General features: G+C 40.2%; 2 protein-coding genes across 7 annotated transcripts in view; one reads left to right on the top strand and one right to left on the bottom strand.

The window, feature by feature from the left end:
• C10H7orf50 (chromosome 10 C7orf50 homolog) overlaps positions 1-20,186 on the top strand; it is a 200,222-nt gene that overhangs the window by 100,082 nt on the left and 79,954 nt on the right. The gene's annotated exons all lie outside the window — the stretch shown is intronic.
• Positions 1-20,186, bottom strand: part of GPR146 (G protein-coupled receptor 146) — a 64,973-nt gene that overhangs the window by 13,791 nt on the left and 30,996 nt on the right. Inside the window, exons 2-3 of one of the 3 annotated variants that reach the window (XM_030579171.1) lie at positions 16,948-16,998; positions 7,144-7,268 (exon numbers count right to left, since the gene is read on the bottom strand). The gene's annotated coding sequence lies outside the window, so the exon portion shown is untranslated. Of the gene's footprint in view, positions 1-7,143; positions 7,369-16,947; positions 16,999-20,186 lie in introns of those variants that run through there. The other 2 variants (XM_030579168.1, XM_030579170.1) reach the window with 2 other exon arrangements.

Below are 20,186 nucleotides of genomic sequence, written 5' to 3'. Positions count from 1 at the left end.
TACTTAAGAGTTACTTGTTGAGCAGGGGAGGCAAGTTTGTATAATTTTTTGTGGTGCCCAGAATGGGTCCAAGTCCTGCGTGCCCCACACACACCTGCCTAAGGCTATGGGAGAGAGTTTGGGTGTGGAAGAGGTGTGAGCTCCGGGAGGGAGTTTGGGTGTGGAAGGGGATTGGGGTGCAGGAGGGGGGTTGAGGAGCAGGCTCTGGGAGGGAGTTTGGGTGTGGGAAGAGTGAGGACTCGGAGGGATTTGGTGCTGGGTGTGGGCTCTGGGCTGGGGCAGGGGGTTGGGGTGTAGGAGGGGTGCGAGCTCTGGAAGGGAGTTTAGGTGCAGGAGAGGGTGCGGGGTTCAGGCTCTGGGATGGAGTTTGGGTGTGAAAAGGGTCAAGGGTCGGGCTCTGGGAGAGAGTTTGATGCTGGAGGGAGCTCTGGGCTGGGGCAGGCGGTTGGGATGCAGGAGGGGGTGTTGGGGGCAGGGTCTGGGAGAGAGTTTGGGTGTAAGGTGCAGGCTCTGGGCTGGGGCAGGGGTTTGGGGTGCAGGAGGGAGTGAGGGTTGCAGCGCTTACTTTGGGCAGTGCGGCTCCCAAAACAACTGGGCGCACACACGCCCCTCTGGTGGGGGGCCCAAGGGGTCTCTACGCTCGCTGCTGCCCACAGGCACTGCCCCCTTAGCTCCCATTGGCCACAGCTCCCGGCCAATGGGAGCTGCGGAGTCAGCAATTGGGGCGCTGGACGCTCCCCGCACAACCCAGGGTTCACAGGGACATGATGTGCCAGCCACTTCTGGGAGTGGCATGGAGCAAGGATAGGCAGGAAGCCGCCTTAGATCCGCTGTGCTTCTGGCCCATTTAAATCAACATTGCTGCATTAAAGTAGCTCAACCCCTTGCAATCAGAGTTGACAAAAATTACTTCTATCCTGCCAAATTCAACCCTAGTGTGAGAAGCTGCAGTCCAATAACTCTACCGAAATTACACCAGAATTAAATTTAGCCCCGTGAGTTGGCATGGTGGAAACAGTTCTTTCTTAATACAATCTCCATTTTGTTAGATTCACCTGTGCTTAGAATTTGTGACAGGAAACACTGATGAAACTTGGCATTATTAAGCCATTTCCAGTAGATGTTCTGCTGCCAGTTGCAAAAACTGACAGGAGGTGCAGATGGCGGTTTTCCTGAAAACCATTATATTGTCCCACTTCCTATCGATAAAATAAGTGAAAGCTGACCTGGTGACTTACCAGCAGTGCATTACATTGGCTCCAAAGGAGATTCCTATTGTGAAATAGACTCATTCTCCACCCTCAGCCTGCAGGGATGCAGCACTGAATAAAGGTTTCCAGGAACTGCACCAATACAAACAGTATTTGTTTTCCACATAATGAGTGTAGAAATTGGTAGATAACCAGTTTGATTTGGTTTAGGTCTGGAAGGAAAATTCAGCTGCTGGCTGAAGAAGTAGAATACCAATGATGAAACGACTCTAAAACTTACCATGTCTATTGTATATAAAATTGTTGTCCTGTTAGTTGTCAAGTCTGAGCGTTTTGTTTAGGGCTTTGGTTTTTTGGACACTGAGTGATCTTTAATTTTGCCAGGCATCTAGAATATAGATACTATTAGCTGCCATTATGAGTTCAGTTGTGAATGTATTTATTTCACGTTATAATTCCAGCTGTGACTGAATACTATTTTAGTGTATTTAATTTAATATTTTGGGAATGGGGTAACATTTTAATGCACATGCAAAAATAGCTGTTATTAGACTGTAAACGGTTTTGGGCAAGGGACTGTTGTTTTACTGTGAGCTTGATCCAAAACCCATTTAACTCAGTGGGAGGATTCTTACTGATGTCAGAGAGCTTTGGATCAGGCTCTGTATGCCTGTGTCTACCTGGACAGAATCCAGCCTGTTCTTATTGTAATATTTCATCCACTGCTACCTTGTTCTATTCAGCATGACGGTAGGTAGCTAACAGTGAACAGATATTTACTCTTTCATAGATCATCCAAAAAAGCTACGATTTGGGAAAATCCAGTCTGTCATAGATCCTACAGATTGTCCCTTCCTGGACACTCAGGAGGGGAATCCAAGCCTCTGCCATTTCAAATCCCCAGGGTATTTCAAGCTCCTACATCCTGAACGGAGTCCAGCCACTGCCCCAGTGTCAAAGCCCTACGTACAATCTCAGAGCACAGTCCTTCTATCTGGCATCATTCTTGAGAGTTGGAACCGGCTGTCCAGCCACCTAGCCTCTCTGGGCATAGCACTGACCCTTTAGACACACTGCCCTCCCAGAACTCCACCCCAAAAATGTGAAACTTCTAGTTTACAATTTAATTCTCAGGGGCATGCAGTAGTTGTGAAGCAGTACACACACACACACACTTTGACCAATCTAACATATTTATGCTTTATATTTAATCATGCAAAGCACAGAAGAGTACAGATCAGACAAAACAATAAAAACATCTTATAGGCAATGTTCCTCATTAGGTTACCCTTCCCTTGGGAGTCCATGGCGGGGGGCATGAAGAGGGGGGGTGCTCATCTGTGTTCCTGCAGGCAGGCAAGCAGGGTCCTCCACTCCCTTGCCTACCCAGCCCCCTGCAAGCAGCCTCCCTCATCTTAATCAGTTGAAAAATGGCCCTTGCTCCCAGTGCTATGCTTTTATACACTGCTGCTGGGGTTACCTGCTTCTTTTGTTGTGCACCACTGCTCTCAATCCCCCTCTCCTTTCAGGCAAGAGGAGGATGTGTCTTTCCCCAGCTAGAACAAACCCATTGTCCGAAGGTGTTTAACTCTGAATAGCCCATCACTGAGTGCTGATCACTCACCATTGTCTCTGGACCTGGCAGAGAGGTGACAACTCTGCTAACTCCTGGGGGATCCACAAACATATAGGCTTTCCATTAGGGCTGTTGATTAATCACAGTTAATCGTAGTTTTAATCACACTGTTAAACAATAGAATACCAATTAAAATTATTAAATATTTTGGATGTTTTTCTACATTTTCATGTATATTATATTCTGTGTTGTAATTGAAATCAAAATGTGTATTTTATTACAAATATTTGCACTGTAAAAATGATAAAGTATTTTTCAGTTCATCTTATACAAGTACTGTATTGCAATGTTTGTCATAAAAGTGCAACTTACAAACGTAGGGTTTTTTTATTACATAACTGCACTAAAAAACAAAACAATGTAAAACTTCAGAGCCTACAATTCCACTCATTCTTCTTCTTGTTCAGTCAATCGCTAAGACAAACAAGTTTGTTTACATTTACAGGACACAAAACTGTCTCCTTCTTATTTATGTCACCAGAAAGTGAGAACAGGCATTTGCATGGCACTTTTGTAGCTGGCATTTACTTGCCAGATATGCTAAACATTCATATGCCCCTTCATGCTTTGGCCACCATTCCAGAAGACATGCCTCCATGCTGATGACGCTTGTTTAAAAAAAAGTGTGTTAATTAAATTTGTGACTGAACGACTTGGGGGAGAATTGTATGTCCCCTGCTCTGTTTTACTTGCATTCTGCCATATATTTCATGTTTCAGCAGTCTCAGATGACCCAGCACACTTTGTTCATTTTAAGAACATTTTCACTGCAGATTCACAAAACACAAAGAAGGTACCAATGTGAGATTTCTAAAGACCACTACAGCACTCGACCCAAGGTTTAAGAATCTAAAGTGCCTTCCAAAATCTGAAAGTGATAAGGCATGCAGCATGCTTTCAGAAGTCTTAAAAGAGTAACATTCTGATGCGGAAACTACAAAACCCGAAACACCAAAAAAAAAAAAAATCAGCCTTCTGTTGTTGGCAGCTGACTCAAAGATAATGAAAATGAACATGTGTTGGTCCGCACTGCTTTGGATTGTTATTGAGCAGAACCCATCATCAGTATGGACGCATGTCCCCTGGAATGGTGTTTGAAGCATGAAGGGACATCTGAATCTTTAGCACGTAAATGTGGCACGTAAATATCTTGCGACACTGGCTACAACAATGCCCTGAGAATGCCTGTTCTCACTTTCAGGCAGCATTGTAAACAAGAAACGGGCAGCATTATCTCCTGCAAATGTAAGGAAACTTGTTTGTCTGAGCAATTGGCTGAACAAGAGGTAGGACTGAGGGGACTTGTAGGCTCTAAAATTTTACAGTGTTTTATTTTTGAATACAGTTTTTTTTGTACATAATTCTATATTTGTAAATTCAACTTTCATGATAAAGAGATTGCACTACAGTACTTGTATTAGGTGAATTGAAAAATACTATTTCTTTTGATATTTTTACAGTGCAAATACTTGTAATAAAAAATAAATATAAAATGAGTACTGTATACTTTGTATTCCATGTTGTAATTGAACTCAATATATTTGAAAATGTAGAACACATCCAAAAATATTTAAATAAATGGTATTCTATTATTGTTTAACAGTGCGATTAATTTTTTAAAATTGCTTGACAGCCACACTTTCCATATTACAATGTCATAAAATCATTTATGAGTAAGAAGTAGTACAGACAGAACCCCAGTTCATCACACCATTTTAATCAACTTTGTAGATTTTAAGAAAGTGTTCATTAGTGTCCACAGAGAGACCCTGTGAAATAGAAGGTATGGGACACCAGACAAGCTGACAGCATAATAAGGAGTATATATGATGGACGTAGATGCACAGTAAGATCAGATACAGGCCTGGGTGAGTGGTTTGATATTGTGAGTGGAGTTGGACAAGAGTGTTCATTATCAAGAGTCCTCTTGGCATTAACAATAGACTAGGTAATCAAGTGATCATTGTAGACAGTGTCAAATGGGTTAGCGGAGATGAGTTACACAACCTTGACTTTGCTGACAGTATTGTTTTATTAAGTATGACATGGAACGACATAATAGGGCCCTTACATCAGAGGTAGAACAGAAAGAAGCAAAAATTGGATTGAAAGTAAAAGCTGAGGAAAAACCAAGTTTATGAAGGTAGGAAACTGGACCACAGATGGAAAGGTGTACGTGGCTGGAAGAGAAATTGAACAGAAAGAATTCTGCTATCTGGGGAGTGTGATGACATTTGAAGGTGTCTGCAGTAAAGATATTCATATGAGATTAGGAAAAGGAAACACTACTTCGGAAGGATGGACAGCATCTAGTCAAACAAAGGTCTCTACCAAGCTAAAAATAAGAGTATACCATGAGATTGTACTGAGCAAGCTGCTGTACAGAACAGAGACTAGTCGAATTTTCCTGTAAGTATTTCTGTGCTTTCTTGAATGCCACCCCATATGCATGGGGAAAGCTTTCCATAAAAATCCAGAAAGCCACTACATTATTCTTCCTTCTCTCTGAAAAACTCAGCTGTGCTGGGATGGCTACAAAACATTTGATAATGGCTAGGCAGTTGCCCCCTATATTGTCTCACTGTTATCTGTTGTATGTTTCGTTTCTCTCTCATATATTTAAACTGCAAGATTTTTGGGGCAGGGACCTTTCCATTTTTGTTTACAGTGCCTAGCGCAAAGGGGCCATAAACCCTGATTGATGCCTCTACATACTACCCCAATACAAATATATAATAATGAAATGATAAGCAGTGAAATAAATACCAGGTCTTACAATTACATTGTAGTCTTTAGATTGATTAGTAATTAATTTATCACACAGCCAGGTTTTTTGCAATAGATGACAAATTGTTTTTACACAGCGCACGGATATAAAATATATATCCATGCTGAACCACAGTTAGCAACAGGGACATGGGGACTACTAGAACACAAATTTAAGCGTATGCAGGATTGGGGCCTATATTTAGCTTTTGCAAAATATGTACCATTCTCTTTTCCATTCCTTAAAGGTCATTATTACAGATCAGAAACAGAAATTCAAAGGAATTATCTTATTCAAAATGTTTGATTGCCATTTTCCTTGGCTAATTTGGGGACTTCCATTGATTTCAGTGGGAGGCTTTTCTTTTGACTCTAATGTAAATTGAATTGGGCCAACGGAGTGCATCACAAGAATGTTATGATGACAAAGGAAATAGCATTTTTGTCCCTTTTTTCCTAGTTCTTTGATTTATAAACTAACAGACGTTTTGGAGCATGAGCTTTCGTGGGTGAATACCCACTTCTTCAGATACCTATCTATAAGGTGCCACAGGATTCTTTGCTGCTTTTACAGATCCAGACTAACACGGCAGTCTATAAGGTGCCACAGGATTCTTTGCTGCTTTTACAGATCCAGACTAACACGGCTACCCCTCTGATACTTGATTTATAAAGAGAATCCTAAAGTTCAACTGACAGTTAAAGCCCTAGTGTACACTGGGCCTAATTTCTGTTAGGTGCAATAAGAAAATACACACGGTGATAAGCATAGTATATATACTTAATCAGCTAAAAAAAAAAGACATATTTGAAATAGTTTATATTTGTTATTGCTGAAAGTACTAAGCAAATCTGTATTGTGATGAAATTTCATTCTGGCTTACTTTCTGCTGTAATACAGAGTAAATGAAAAAGCAGGTTATAATTGGTTTGGTGATTAATTGGTTTTGTTTCTGAATGTAGTATATTGCAGTGTCTTTCAACTACTTTCCAATTATATTTCACAGTACAGTTTACTGTAGTTTTTGCTATTGTAGCTGTGAATAATTATTATGTAAAAAAAAGAACATTTTTTTCCCCAGTAAAGTATACTGGTTTTTCAGGGGATGTATTTTTTCTGTTTTTTTAAAAGAATAAACAAAAACTAAATTATCTCTGGCAGAACTCCATATTTAAAATAAACAATAAAAAATAAGGATATAATGAATTTCATCTTTTAAAAATTGTACAAAATGAAGGAAACAATAGTTGAAAAATCAAGGTTAATACCATGGAAATGAGTGAGGATTAATATGCACAGGAGAGTCTACTGCAGCATTTTCCTTTGAACAGTCCATAATAAAAGCAGCAACATGCACACATTTTAAAAATATGGTTTCAACTTTTTAGAGGTGCACCATATAGTTGCATGTTGTCTTCTGATGAAGAAACTATTCAGCTCCACAGAGTTATGTTTGTGTTACCTAAATTATTATGCAGGCTGCTTGAAAAATGAGAGCAAGCTACAATGTGAACTTGTCAAAAACTCACCCGGTAAGCACGACCCTGTTGTTTGAGGCTGTAGCAAATGGGTTTCTTGATCGCAGACAGAAACATTTTGCTGGTATTGGAACCGTTTTCAGAATAAGTTCAGCAAAACCTCCGATGTCTCATTTCTCTATTAAGAATAAACAATAGCAGAGCTTAGAAAAAGAACGCTGACTCCACTGCACCACTCTTGTTAATGTTACTGAACTCTGTATATACATGTGACTTCCCCCCACACTACACACACGTATAATCCTTTAAGCTTTAACTGCCTGCTCTGATTGGCTGAGAAGTCTATTACAAAAACAACCTCTCCACCGTGATATCTCTAAGTGATTAAGTCAGGAGGGTTAAGGAGCATTAATCATGGGGTCTGATCGCTACTCTGAGGCCTATTCTGTGTAACGGTGTGCACAATCATGTACACTTTTGTGGGTTTTTTTTAAAGTACATATTAAAAAAGCATTATGCTGGTTTGAGAACTGTTAGACCTATAATACAATTACATAACATAAAGCAAATATTAAATGGATCCAGAGCATAACTAAGGTTAGGACTGAAAATAAGAGCCATTCTAATTTAGGGCAGTCTTTAAAACATGTGTACAATGGTTTATACTACTGTAATATGGCATGTTCTAGGAACATTTTCAGTCGTTCAGCAAGAATATGGCATGATTTTAATAACAAGATATCACGAAGGAAGACTATATAAATTGCTCATTCAATGTTATAAACATTTTTTTATTTTAAACTAATGAGATTTTAATTATCTAAATGAGTTGCATTTGACTGAAGAGTGTATTGTACATTGATTCCAATTCTTTAGCTTGGATTCAGATGACCCTGAAATAATTTGCCTTTACTTCAGACCATAATGAGTAATTTAATTTATGTAGGTTCTCCTTCCTCCCCCAAGCAATAATCAGCAATGTGTAACACAACTTTTTATTAACAGAAGAAGGGAGTGATTCTCCTCCCATTGAAGTCAATGGGAAATTTGTAATTAATGCCAGTGGGAGTAAGATTGAGCCCAAAATGTATTTTTTCAGCTCTTGAAACCATTAGTTGCTTATTTTTATTCTTAAATTATCTTGTAAGATAAATCTTCAAAATACAAAAGACATTTAAATCAACCTAGAGTGAACAACTGAAAAGCAGAACTGTATATTGTTTAGCAGTATTTACAGGTAAACCACAATTGCTTAATTAAATAACGTTGTGGCTTATTGAGGAGATTAGACATTAGAAAAGGTAAAAGAATGACTCCATCATTTCTCATTTACAATCTATAGAATAGTATAGTGGCTCTGGGAGCTCTACTATGTCATGTCAGTCAACGTTTCTATTATATGCTCTATTGTTAGTTGGCTGTTAAGTTCTTAGATAAGATGCACATTTTTTCCCCCAGAGTTGTATTTATATGGAGTAAGAAAGGTTCAGCACCTCTGGATGATGATTTTTCTATTGTTAATATGGCTGGTACAATTTTATATTTATATATTAATTACACTTTTGGCAGTTAGCCCATTATGTGGATAGGATTTCATTTATTTTGTATTTTGAAACACACAAAAATTTGATCTGTTGTGATTTACAGTTGAGAAAACACCCAGGATGGTTGTCAGGATTATAAAATGTAATGTGAAATGTGCTTTACTGATGAAATTCTAATTTCATAAACCTCAATAAATGGGCTTTGTGGCGACAACAAATGTAAGGGTTGAGGGATGCAATGGTTCTCTCCCTTCCATCCGTTAGCCAGACCACAAGGCTCCCTGGCATGTTTTATTCTACAGCTGAAATAGTGGCCGCAGCTTGTGTTGTAGGAGTCTCTCCACCCTGTGCCTCAGTTAAGGCAGGGTCCTGTGTCCCATGCCCCAGTAGTTCGCACTTTAGCCTGTTCAGAGCTCCTCTGAGGCTGCTTTGCACACTAAGGGCATGGCTACACTTGCAGATGTAGAGCGCTGTGAGTTAAACCAGCCTTTGTAGAGCACAGCAGGGAAAGCGCTGCAGTCTGTCCACACTAACAGCTTCAAGCGCACTGGCATGGCCACATTTGCAGCACTTGCAGCAGCATTGAGAGTGGTGTATTATGGGCAGCTATCCCAGCATGCAAGTGACTGCAATGTGCTTTTCAAATGGGGGGATGGAGGGGGAGTGTGATAGGGAGTGTGTTTGTGTGTATGTTGGGGAGGAAAGAGAGTGGGTTTTTGGAGTGCTGAGTTTGTCAGCATGCTGTCTTGCAAGTTCAGACCCCCCCGCCCCCCTCCCGCCGCTCTCACTCACTCAAAGCAAACAGTAAATGTTTGCTTTTTTTCAGAGCTGATAAGCAGCTGGCTTCACCAAAACAGATCTTTGAAAGGGCATTTCCGCGTTCCTGCAGCTGATTTCACAACAATGACAAGAGTGGCGACTTGACTTAAGGGGATTATGGGACGTTTCCAGAGGCTGATCACAGTGCAGTAACGCAACACCTCGTTCATGCTGGCACCGCGGCACTCCAGCGGGGGCGTAGCAAACGCTATTCCACTCACCAAGGTGGAGTACTAGCAGCACTGTAGCTGCAGAGTCAGAGCGTTCTACGTGCCTTGCCAGCATGGACGGGGGGTGAGCTAGGGCGCTCGTGGCTGCTTTATGGCACTGTAACTCGCAAGAGTAGCCAAGGCCTAAAGGTACATCTACACTTCAACAAAAAAAACCCTGGCAGAGCATCTCAGAGCCCAGGTAAAGTGACTCAGGCTTGTGCTCCGGGGCTAAAAATAGCAGTGTAGGTTCTGAAACCCAGCAACCCAGGGGAGAGTCTCAGAGCCAGAGCTCCAACCTGAGCAGGAACGTCCACACTGCTATTTTTAGCCTCGTAGCACACCCAGGTCAGTTGACCCATGGTCTGAGACTTGCTGTTAACAGGGGCTTCTTTTGCCCTGTAGACGTATCCCTCAGAGCCCAGGTCTGCAGACTTGGGTTCATACTACAGAGCTTAAAATAGCAGCATAGACATCCCCACCACCACTTGCTGAGTTTCAGATCCCAAGCTCCAGCCCCTGGGGGAAGGTCTTCACTGCTATTTTTAGCTCCATAGCATGAACTCAAGTCTGTAGACCCAGGCTCTGACTCACCTTTTGCAGGGTAAATGTACCCTAACATACCCCTGATCCCCACCCCCATCTCCACCAAGCAGAAGCATTACAGGGCTTGAGTGGTTCTTAGAGCTTTGTGGACCCTCATCAGCATAAATTTCACCCTTAATTTCTAGGAATACTATCAGTCAAACATACAATTTTGTTGATGTTCGCTTGAGTAATATTAAAGTATGAGATATAACAATGCCTGGTATAGTCCCCCTTGACGATTCCATAAAGCTGTTGCATATTTCTAGTTAGAAGTAATGTGGATAGCATAAAAGTCTTATTTGATGAGAGCAGAACCTCGACTACTAAGGCCTTGGCTACACTCACACTTTACAGCGCTGCAACTGGAGTGTGAAAAAACACCCCCCTGAGCGCTGCAAGATACAGCGCTGTAAAGCGTCAGTGTAATCAGGGCAGCAGCGCTGGGAGTGCGGCTCCCAGCGCTGCACGCTACACCCGTAAGGGATGTGGTTTACATGCAGCGCTGGGAGAGCTCTCTCCCAGCGCTGCCGCTCTGACTACACTCACACTTCAAAGCGCTGCCGGGGCAGCGCTTTGAAATTCCAAATGTAGCCATACCCTAAGTGCATTGTAATGGCAGCTGAAGTCATTGAATGGTTCAAATGAAGTCACTTCCGGAGTGTCAGCAGACCTGAAATAGTCAGTGGAAAAGTCAGGTGTGTATTCTGTATACAAATGTTAAATAATAAAAACAATCTTGTATGGACTTTGGTTTTGTTCATGCAAGTATGATAAATAAACTTCAAACATTAGGTTTTTAAGGAATATTTAATAATCTATGTAATACAATAGCCTGTATCTGCTGAGTTAGGTTAAAAATGACTAAATCAGTTGAATTCATCAGCAGACTAAAGAAAAACTAGGGCTTAGTTTTTAATATTTTTGTGGTGGTTGCAATATAACTTTATATTTACTCAAGTGCATGTGTTGAAATACATTACATTTTCATTGACCTGTGTAACATTAGTAAATTAGTGGATATCCAATAGTGTCATTGCTACATGTGTATAACGTGTACAAACATCAATGGGAGTTATTGACACATATGGAAAGCTGAATGGAGGTACTTCTCAATAGTGTTTCTTGCTCTTAGTTGATATTTATCTAATTTTCCAATGTAATATCTTTCAGTAATTGTTTAAGCACAAGAAAAATAATAAATATAATAATAATATTTGGATCTATTGAGGTCTGGTTAATTAATTTGTATTAGGTGTGTGAGTATTCAATATATTAATTAGTATCCAGTCATAAAAATATCCATATAATGAATTTGGTAATTAATGTAAGAAAAATTGAAACTGAGATTGCAAACTGGCTCTGATGAATGAGACTAATTTGCAAGTTTTAGATTGTGAGAACTTAAGAACAGAAACTGTTTTCCTATATGTTTATAACCTAGTATATCTGAGGGGTTTTGTTCATTTTTCCAGCTACCAAACAATTAAAATTGTTATAAAATTGTTATAAAACTCAAAAAAAAAAATCCTAACCAAAAAAACCCATATGTTGCAACTTTGACTATCCAAATATTTGAAGGCATTAGGATCTACACCTCTACTATAGAAAGCCAGCCAGTTTCCCTGTTGATAGTGTGAGAACCCTCAGTCCTGTTGAGCCAGCTAGCTTAGGAAGCTGGCTTGCAAACTTCTGAACCTTCCTGACACACTTGAGGGACATGACCATGTATTTAGATAACAGGAGTGAGGAGGATGGGTAAGTGAGGTTCTATTAGAAAAGTCTGTGCTATTTTGCTCTTTGCCACCAATGGACAAAATCCTGCTATTCTCACTCATGGAAAATTCGCACTCATTGGTAGTTTTCATGAGTAAGGGGAGTAGGATTTGGCCCAACATAAAACCTTGAGTAAGTAACAGCCCCCCTTCCCATCCACTGTTCTATACACACCCCCACAGCTCCAAAAAAAAAAAAAAAAGTGGGGGGAGGTAATCAAACATAAAACCCCATTCTATTTGGAGTTGTTAAATCAGTTTCCTTGGTAATTGAAATCTCTTCGTGCCTATCTCTGATATGAAGAAGTGTTGTTGCATGATTCTGCAATAATAAGACCGAGTCCAGTTCTCTTTGAAATCAGTGGAAATACTCGCATTGATTATGTCCCTAAGAGGTGCATCAGGCCCAAAATGAAGTGCTATACTCTTAACTTTTGAAGCAGGAAGCTTCTTCTAAAAGTTTTTAACTGGAAAAACAATTTAGGATGCTCACACTAGGACACTCTTAACACTGAAAAACCTAATTGGAGTTACATTAAAATAGATATGATCATTTTTGTTTATGTGCGTACATCGTTTTATGACTGACATCAGATTTCACATTTGATAGTTATCACATAATAAAATAACAGTGCTAATCTAGATCTGTCTCCACCTTTTAGTTTTCTTATCTGGAGAGTTTTCAGATGCCACTAAAAGCAAATCCATATCTCTTTAGTGTTTTTCCAAGTACACAGCAAAAAGTGATATTGGCCTTTTTCATGTTTGTAGCCGCAAAAACAATCTTTCCTCTTGATGTGCATAAACAACTGGTGAAAATTGCATACATATATATTTTAACCACCCTTCAGTCTATGCAAGATAAGGATTTCATAGTTATGGAATGCAAATAATCCGTAGTATGCAGAACTGCACCTTGACACGGCTTTATATTACTCATAATACAACACATTCCTGACTCTTATTATTATTGAAGAGACAACACCTTGTATTGCTAACTACAGCAATGGAAATAAGCCTTGTTTTGAATTTGGCAATTTCGTTCTAATTACTAAACATGAGTATGTCTGCTCAAGATAAATGTGAAAGCCAGAGCTGACAGGGTTTATAGTTCTATAAACTAGTCCAGTATTAATTTAAAATTCAGGAATAGATCTATTGTCTCTCTCAGTGCATGCAAAACAATTTGAATTCACTTTAATACATATGGCAGGTTCATATAAAGATAAAGTACCTCTATGCGGAGGATTAAGTAATAGTATTATTTAATATATAACCAACAATATGTTTCTGCATAATTCTTAAAAGCATGAGATTTTCCTTACCCTTTGTTGTATCCCTAAAAGAATTTGAAACCCTCAATCTCCAGTTATGCTGGAATGGCAACTGATAAGATTCTATTGCATTCCATACAAGTGGATGTGGTGCTAATGGCCAGAGACATGAATATCTCTGTCTCTTGTACTTAGAAAACCTATACATAGACTTATTTGCATTTGATCTCTAATCTGAGTGGTTAAAAGGGATCTACTAAAGTTCACTGTTCGGTCACTGCACTGGTGTAGATGTATTTGGAGACTACAATGGTGCTTCAGTTTGCTTCTTTGTTTTTGCATACTTTCGGTAATTATATTAGCTGTTGTTTAAAAATGTCATTAAAAATTAAATCAGTTTATTTAGCTATTCTGGGCTAATTCAAACATGTATAATATAATATACTGGTTCTTTTATTAAAGCAATTGCCAACAGGGTTCTTTTCTGCAGACTCTCAGTAGGTTGGGACAAGTGAAATGCCCCTTCCCCTCAACCAATCTCCTTTTCCTTCTCCCTTTATCTTCCCTCCTTGTGTACTTCCTGAAGATTGTAAGAAGAAAGTCCTGCTCCTGCAGACATTAGGAGATCTGGGTGTGGAGAGGTGACTGTCAGGAGACAGTCTTTCTGAGGGAAAACCGCTAGTGCTCATTGGTCGCTCTCATGAACTTAGGGGCCCATCATCCCCTCTGAGACTTTTTAGGGCCTAATTAAACTTGCTTTGGTTCCACAGGGGCCTAATGAGCCTGATTTGCCTTATTTGGGGCTGAAGAACCTCCTAAAGCTCTGGTGCACCCCTCCAGCCTTAGTGTTTTTCTTAAGGAATGTTTGTAGCTCAGATGAACATCTTAAGACTCTAGAGTGGGAAGCCACAAGCCTCCTAAGGCTCCAGGTCATAGAATCAGAAATGTAAGGCAGAACAGGACCACAAGAGGTCAGCAAGACCAGCCCCTATGCTGAGGACTAAGTATACCAAGGCTATCCCTGACAAGTGTCATCTAAACTGCTTTTAAAAGCCTCCAGTGTGGGGGATTCCTCAATCTCCCTTGGAAGCCTATTCCAGTGCTTAACTATCCTTCAGGCTAGAAAAATTTCCCCAATATCTAATCTAAATCTTCCTTGCTGCTGATTGTGCCTTTTACTCCTTGTTCTACCTTCTGTGGACATGGAGAACAATTGATCACAGTCCCCTTTACAACAACTCTTAAAATATTTGAAGTCTGTATCAGGTTCCCCCTCAGTCATCTTTTCTCAAGACTAAACATGCCCAGATTTTTTAACCTTTCCCCAAAGGTCATGTTTTCTAAACCTTTTATCATTTTTGTTTCTCTCCTCTGGATTTTCTCCAACTTATCCACATCTTTCCTAAAGTGTGGTGTCCATAATTAGACGCAGTACTCCAGCTGAGGCATTGCCAGTGCCAGGTAGAACAGGACAATTACCTCCCATATCTTATATACAACACTCCAGTTAATACACCCCATAATATTAGCCTTTTTTGCAACTGCATCCCATTGTTGCTTATAGTCATTTATGATGTTTTGTAACCCCCGATCCTTTTCTAGCCAAGAATTTCCCATTTCATTAGTTATGCATTTGATTTTTCCTTTCTAAGTGAAGTACTTTGCACTTGCCTTTATAGAATTTCATCTTGTTGATTTCAGACTAGTTCTCCAATTTGTCAAGATCATTTTGAATTATAATAATTGTGTTGCTCTCCTCCAAGGTGCTTGCAACCCCTCTCGGCTTGGTGTCATCTGCAAGTGTGTAAGCATACTCTCTACTCCATATCGAAGTTATTAATGAAAATATTGAATAGTACCAGACCCTGCACACACACCACTAGATGCATCCCCCCTGTTTGACAGTGAACCATTAATAACTACTTTTTGAGTACAGTCTTTCAACCAGTTTTGCATCCACTTTATAGTAATTTCATCTAGACCACATTTCCCTAGCTTTCTTATGAGAAAGTTATGTGTGTCAAAACCCTACTGAAATCAAGATATTATCACATCAGCTTCTTTCCACTAGGCCAATATCCATGTCAAGAAGGAAATTGGGTTGGTTTGGCATGATTTGTTCTTGACTAATCCATGTTGGCTATTTCTTATAACACTGTTGTTCTCTGGGTGCTTACAGCATTTACCTCTAAGGTAACCTTTTTTTTTTTATATCTGCCTGATGGGAGAACAGAAAGGAGAAGTGCTTGAAGCTGGGGGAGAAGAGAGGGGCTCATCATTGCTGTCAGCTCTCTTTATGAAGCCTGGAGTGCTGCAGTACCCACAGAGATGGGTGGGGGGACTCCTTTTTATGGACCATAGGAAGTCTGTGGCATGAGGACAGTGGGTTGAAGATTATGGTTAGCTAGAAGGATTTCATGACCAACAGACCAAAGTGTCTTTCCTCCACCTACTTCCTAAAAATTTGTAGGATTGAGCCTCCCCTGTTGTAGTCTCCTAATTTTTGCAGAAAATGTCCACACACAAATCTTTAAGAAGATGTTAAAGTTTCAGTGGTGGGAGTACGTATTCCTTTTTAAGGATGTTAAAGAAACCTAAGAAATATAGAGTTAAAGCTGAATTCTCAAACAAGTCATCCAAAAGTTATGCTGTTGCGACTTAGAATGCTGCTGAACAGGAAATTCTGCTCTGTTAATGTCTCTCTCTCTCCTCTCTCCTCTCTCTCTCTCTCTCTCTCTGACAGGTTCTCTGTGGTAATTTCAGCTTGTGGTTACACTTGTTAGGCACCAAAATTTGAGAGGAAGGGAGGAATGGAACAGAAACTGCAAATTGACCTGTGTGAATTAAAATTGGACTGTTTGCAGTAACAGGAAATTCAATGATTGTGACAGTAAAGTCGTTTTGCCAGGGAAAGGAAACAGACAGTCCATATATGAAGTCGGAATGGGAGAATCTAACCAAGAATCTATGGCCATCACATTAAAGCAACCTTATTTTAATCCTTTCTCCTTACTGTCTTAATATTAATTAATGGGGTGGGGGGTTGGTAATCAAGCACTATAGTTGCTGAGGGTAGTTAGGAGATCTGGAGAGCTGTCCAGAAGGGGTGCTTGTCTTAAGAAGAGGTCCACAACATGAAAAAGTTTGAGAACCACTAATATGATACTAGTATACTCAACATTTATGTGTTAGATTTGGAAGACAGTGGCATTTGGTTTGATGGTTTCATCATCATCATCATGTTCCTATTACGCCTCTGGCGTTTAGGGCAGCGACGAAGCTCCTCCACTCCTGTCTGTTTCTGGCAGTATTTGGTGGTTTAATACTGTTATATTACAGTGCTCTGGCATAAAAATGGCTCATCTTTCTATTTGCGAGTTAGACTAATGTGAATCAGTCCATATGAACTTTACATATGGATTTATATCTTTGAAGAAGAAATGTGGCTGTGAAAAATCTTGTGTGTATGTATGATGGGGAGAGGGTTAACTTATCAACTAAATATAGTAGAAAAATGTTAGAAACTAGTTGAACCTATTCTAGAGTTTGAATTTTTGCTTCTAGATTGTAAAATGCATTTTTCCTTTAAGTTAAAGGGAAATGGCTTTTTCAGACATGGCTTGTTCATATGTTATACAAATCATCTTACCTCAGTTCAATCTATGAAATTTTGGCTTTTTCCGCAGTGTAGTCTGAAATCCTAGAACAAAAAATACCTGCATCTTAGGTTCGCAAAAGATTATTTGAACAGAAATAAGAAGGCCTAAAATGGTATACAACTGACTTATTTTAATTAATGAATGGTTTGTTTCTATACTCAGCAACTGCAAAGATGGGGAGGGGTCACTTTAAGGTGACCTGAAAAGTTGTGCATAAGCAACCACCTAGGGCTAAACTTCAAAAGGAAACACCCAGAAGAATAACAGAGAGGAAACTGCTTAGCATTCCAGTCAGTTAACTTTTGCACTTCTTGCGTAAAGTACAGGCAGAGGGAAACCAACTAGGATTAGTCATTTTCCATTCATATTAGCCTCTGAACAACCAGCTACCTGCAAGTCAGACTACAAGGATGGTGCAATAATAGTAATTTTTCCTTAGCATCCACTTGACTGTAAATAGCTTGATATTAAGGCTTTGTGTACACTGCCAACTGAACGACAAAACCTTTGTTGTTCACAGGTGCTTAAAAAAAGCTTCTCTCTTTCCCGATTTCCCTGAAAGACAAAAGTTTTGACGTGGCAAATGGCAGTGTGAACAGATCGTTGTCCGCAGGAGCGCTCTCCTATCGACAACGCGAACCCCATGTGTAGGAGGTGGAAGTATTTTGTCGGCAAAAGTGCAAACAAACAGCGTTTGCACTGCCTGACTTTTAGTGACACGGCCGTGTCGTTAAAAGCTGTGTAGTGTAGGACAAAGCCTAACTAATCCTAATAATTTTCCCTTTGTGGCTAAGGATAAATCTTTACACATGGTCTGCAAATGGAAAGTGATTAGAATTCTGGGGTCAAATGCTGCTCTCAATTACACTGGTATAAATCTGTGATTGAAGTCATTGGGGTTATTCCAGATTTACACCAGTGTTACCGAATGTACAATAGATGTTGGCCCATATCAGTTTTAATTTTGCATCCATCCTCTATGTAAAACAAGACTGCGGTTAATGATAGAGAGAGAAGGATATAGGAAAATAAAAGGGGAAAACAGAGGCTTCATCTATGCTATTCTCAGTTGGTTCTTGTGCGCCAATTGATACACAAAAACTTAGTCATCCATTGTAACACCCTACATTGTTTAAATTTGCCATTATATCCATACTAGGAAAAAGAACGAGGAGTCTTGTAGCACCTTAGAGACTAACAAATTTATTTGAGCATAAGCTTTCGTGGGCTAAAACCCACTTCATCTGCATGCATCCAGTGTTAGCCCACGAAAGTTTATGCCCAAATAAATTTGTTAGTCTCTAAGGTGCCACAAGTACTCCTCATTCTTTTTGCTGATACAGACAGAGGGTATGGCTACACTTGAAATTTCAAAGCGCTGCCGCGGCAGCGCTTTGAAGTGTGAGTGTAGTCAGAGCGGCAGCGCTGGGAGAGAGCTCTCCCAGCGCTGCACGTAAACCACATCCCTTACGGGTGTAGCTTGCAGCGCTGGGAGCCGCGCTCCCAGCGCTGCAGCACTGATTATACTGAGGCTTTACAGCGCTGTATCTTGCAGCGCTCAGGGGGGTGTTTTTTCACACCCCTGAGCGCGAAAGTTGCAGCGCTGTAAAGTGCCAGTGTAGCCATGGCCTAATACGGCTGCCACTCAGAAACCTGTCGTCCATACTAGGGCTTCCTTAAACCACTTAAGGTCTGTGCTCATCATCCATCAGATTTGCCAGCTGAGACTGTGTGCTTTTCAGCTATACCTTCTACAATATGCCTCCATCTGCTCCTTAGCCAGGCTGAGACTGTGCACACAGCACCCCAAAACCTCTTCCCCAACCATATCCTCCACATGTAAAATCATCTCCCTAATTCTAGTCGTGGCTCTGCAACTTCTCACTCAGCTACCACACTACTGGTCCTGGACTCCAAATTAAACCTTTAGTTACTCCTGTGCAATGCTATTGTTTTCAGAGGACGTCAGCAGTCACACCTGTGCAAACTCATTTAAGGTTAATTGAGTTATACAGGTGTCACTGAAGGCATGATGAGAAGACAGTGGAGTTATATGGGTGTTGTTTAGCCAGCAGAGTCTGTGACTGGTGATGATGCATGAGATGAAAAGGACCAAGAGGGAATTTGTGGGGCTGCTAATTAGAAAACATGTTTTTATACTAGTAAATGGAATGAAATTGTAGATGAAATGATCTATGTTCCCTGTTGCTGAGAAGGTGCATATCGGTCATTTGGGAAGGTTCTTAGGAGGAACACCATTGGTGCTTCCTATTGCACAAAGCCCCATAAGATCACAGAATATTTTACCAGAAGATCTTTCTGCCAAGTGTGTGTATTTTGCTGAGGCAAGCAGAGTTCATCATTAACCTTATCTTTCTTTTAACTTTTCATGAAGATTTTATTCTTTCCTTTTTCCACTTCCTTGGCTGCTGCTCTTCAACGATTAATTGTGGAGCCATGGGTTTTTAATATCAGAGGCAAGTAGACAGGAGGTGAGAAGGCACACAGACAAAGAAACCAGACTGCAAACTGATTAAGTTTGTAGACAGATTACAAGGTGTACTTACAATTTATCATATATAGTGTCATGATTTGAAGCTTCTTGTAATAATTTATGAATACCATATCCTGACTGGGTTATTGTGATGTCTACAGGATGCATATACTGAGTTAATTCAGTAGCAAGAGTGTTAGGAAATGCACGCAGGAAGGGGGGTGTTTCCTGGTATGCTTCTCATGGCAAACACCTGAGAAGACAATTCTTGAGGCTTTCATTTTGATTGTCTGCCTCTGACCCCTACAGAGCTTGCAAAACTTGTTTTGGGTAGCAGGTCCAAGCCTGTGAGCCCCTGGAACAAAGAACTTTGGTTGGATTTAAAGAGACATGTACTCCTTCAAAAGGAGGAAACAGGTTACTGTGGCTGAGACTTAGATCCCAGCCAGGCTATAGGGTAAGATAGACATGCATGGAGGCCTCTTGTTGTTCTAAAATCCTTTTGTCTTTTATGCGATGCTTGTTTCCAACTGTTAAGATCAAACAGTGCTTTTAAAAGGCTGTTTTTGGTCATTTGGACCAGAGTGAAGTTACAAACCAGTTTTGACAGCCGTAGCCTCTTCTGCAAATGCAGAGAAAACTTTTTTGTTGTTTCATTTTATTCAACTAGCTCAGATCAATAGTTCATTCAAAGCTAAGAAACTGATTGGGTCATTGTAATCCATTGGAAAGAAA

This window comes from Gopherus evgoodei, chromosome 10 (genome assembly GCF_007399415.2).
Source record: "Gopherus evgoodei ecotype Sinaloan lineage chromosome 10, rGopEvg1_v1.p, whole genome shotgun sequence".
Lineage (NCBI taxonomy): Eukaryota > Metazoa > Chordata > Testudines > Testudinidae > Gopherus > Gopherus evgoodei.
Note: the sequence above shows the minus strand (reverse complement) of the source record. Positions and strands in the feature narration are given on the sequence as shown.